Source organism: Squalius cephalus (genome assembly GCF_949319135.1).
Source record: "Squalius cephalus genome assembly, chromosome: 7".
Classification (NCBI taxonomy): domain Eukaryota; kingdom Metazoa; phylum Chordata; class Actinopteri; order Cypriniformes; family Leuciscidae; genus Squalius; species Squalius cephalus.
This window is the reverse complement of record NC_137128.1, coordinates 47,593,106-47,595,605: the sequence shown is the minus strand read 5'-3', so window position 1 is coordinate 47,595,605 and position 2,500 is coordinate 47,593,106. Positions and strand designations below refer to the sequence as shown.

At 46.5% G+C, this 2,500-nt stretch overlaps 1 protein-coding gene across 1 annotated transcript in view; it reads left to right on the top strand.

Moving 5' to 3' along the window:
* Positions 1–80: 80 nt before the first annotated feature.
* The window catches only part of LOC307161985 (transcriptional repressor p66-alpha), a gene marked incomplete at its 3' end in the record, with an annotated part of 27,523 nt that continues 25,103 nt past the window's right edge, over positions 81–2,500 (top strand). The window contains exon 1 of the mRNA XM_079876997.1: positions 81–294. The remainder of the gene's footprint in view (positions 295–2,500) is intronic.

The following is a 2,500-nucleotide window of genomic DNA, read 5'->3' as shown; positions in this document are numbered from 1 at the left end:
ACTTACATAAGTGATTCTTCATCATCATCATCATCATCACTAATAATGGTAAGCTGCTAAAGAGCTGGGTCGCCTGTGTTCGGGTGTGTGAGGAAGACGTCGGTGATGATGGTCCCTGGTGAGCTTCAGCGCGCATGCGCAGTGCGGTGACGCCGCGTTGTGTGTGTGTGTGTGTGTGACCGAGCGGCACAATCCGGCACTGGAGGACGCGAGCGACCGGAGAAAGAGTGTTTCCCGGGATTATACGAGTGAATTACCGGAGGAACCGGCCCGAATAACCGTCAGCGAGACCCGGTGAGTGACGAGAAAGAGTTCAAGCGCTCGGAGGATCGCGAGCTGCTCCTCTTCCTCACACACACACACACATACTCTCTCTCTCTCTCTCTCTCTCACACACACGGTTCATAACTCACGAGTAACTAACTTACTAACGTTAAGTCACAATGTTTCGACTTTGAAGCTGAAGTTGTGTCGAACAGTTTCAGGTTTGATGTTTTGAGGTGACTGATATGTGTAGTTTAGAACATAAAACGTTCCGTCATTATATGTGACATAAACCACTGAGGTAAAAGTGAGGTAAACGAAGCTAAAACTGGGGTAAAGCTGAGGTAAAACCGGGTTAGGCGAAGCTAAAACTGAGGTAACTAAATCTGAGGTAAACTTTACTCTGTCGTGTCTGAGGAGAGTTCCCAGTCAAGTCTTGCTTTATTGGAGTCACAATCCTCTCTTGATCGACAATATTGATCAAATTCTGGTTCTTTCTCCCGTGTTTGAGGTGATTTCAGTGCTGAGCGTTTATTAAATTACCGTTGAAGTGTCTGAAAGCGGCGCGCGTGCGCGTGACCGACTGTTATCCTGAGGAGATGTGATGATGATTGACGTTATTATGATGTTTATGATCATATTTCAGGATTCTGTGGTGTTTGAGTGTTTTAGTAAGTGTTGTTGTTCACTGCATCACAATAAGAGTCCCGGGCTGGTCTTCCTCCTCCGGTCGCGCGCTTCCTCCTCTTCCTCATCTTAAAGCGGAACGCACTAATTTATCGCTTGTGCACTTTAATTCAATTACCGAAAATATAAGCAGTTTGACTTTTGAGTTTATGAGTTTATGACAGTGAAATGAGACCATCAAAGTTTTGCGTTTGATGCGTCTGTACACGTTGACAGCTGTGGGTCACGTGACTTTATTAAATATCTTCATGAACACTTAGAGGACCGACAGTGTGCAGAAGTCTTCATTTTGGAAATGCATTAAGGTAGGCTAGGCTGTATAAAGTTTATTTATACTGTTTATTATATCAATTTACACATTTTCAAAGTGGTTAAAAATTAGGCTAGTGCTGGGCAACGATTAATCAGATCCGAAATAAAAGTTTGTGAGACGGTGACCCGATCAGAGTACAGAGTGAGTGAGTGTATGAGAGTGTGTGACTGTGTGTGAGTATGCGTGTGTGTGTGTGTGTGTGTGTAAGTTAGTGTGAGAGTGAGAGTGTGTGCATATGTGTAAGTTAGTATGAGAGTGTGTGTGCGAGTATACGAGTGTCTGAGTATGCAGGTTTCTGTGTGTGAGTGTGCGAGTGTGTGTGAGTATGCATGTGTGTGTATGCGAGTGTGTCTGTGTGAGTATGTGAGTGTGTGTGAGTGTGCAAGTGTGTCTTTGTGTGTGAGTGTGTGTGTGTGTGAGTATGCGAGTGTGTGTGTGTGTGAGTATGCGAGTGTGTGTGAGAGTATGCGAGTGTGTGTGTGTGTGTGTGTGAGAGTATGCGAGTGTGTGTATGCGAGTATGCAAGTATGCTTGTGTGTGTGTGTGTGTGTGTGTGTGCAAGTGTGTCTTTGTGTGTGAGTGTGTGTGTGTGAGTATGCGAGTGTGTGTGTGTGTGAGTATGCGAGTGTGTGTGAGAGTATGCGAGTGTGTGTGTGTGTGTGTGAGAGTATGCGAGTGTGTGTATGCGAGTATGCTTGTGTGTGTGTGTGTGTGCAAGTGTGTCTTTGTGTGTGAGTATGTGGGGGTGTGTGTGTGCGAGTATGTGAGTGTGTGTGTATATATGCGAGTGTGTTAGTATGCGAGTGTGCGTATGTGAGTGTGTGAGTGTGCGAGTGTGCGTGTGTGAGTATGCGGGTGTGTGTGTGAGTATGCGGGTGTGTGTGTGTGAGAGAGTATGCGAGTGTGTGTGTGTGAGAGAGTATGCGAGTGTGTGTGTGCATGCGGTGTGTATGTATGCGGGTGTGTGTGTGTATGCGGGTGTGTGTGTGTATGCGGGTGTGTGTGTGTATGCGGGTGTGTGTGTGTATGCGGGTGTGTGTGTGTATGCGGGTGTGTGTGTGTATGCGAGTGTGTGTGTATGCGAGTGTGTGTGTATGCGAGTGTGTGTGTATGCGAGTGTGTGTGTATGCGAGTGTGTGTGTATGCGAGTGTGTGTGTATGCGAGTGTGTGTGTATGCGAGTGTGTGTGTATGCGAGTGTGTGTGTATGCGAGTGTGTGTGTATGCGAGTGTGTGT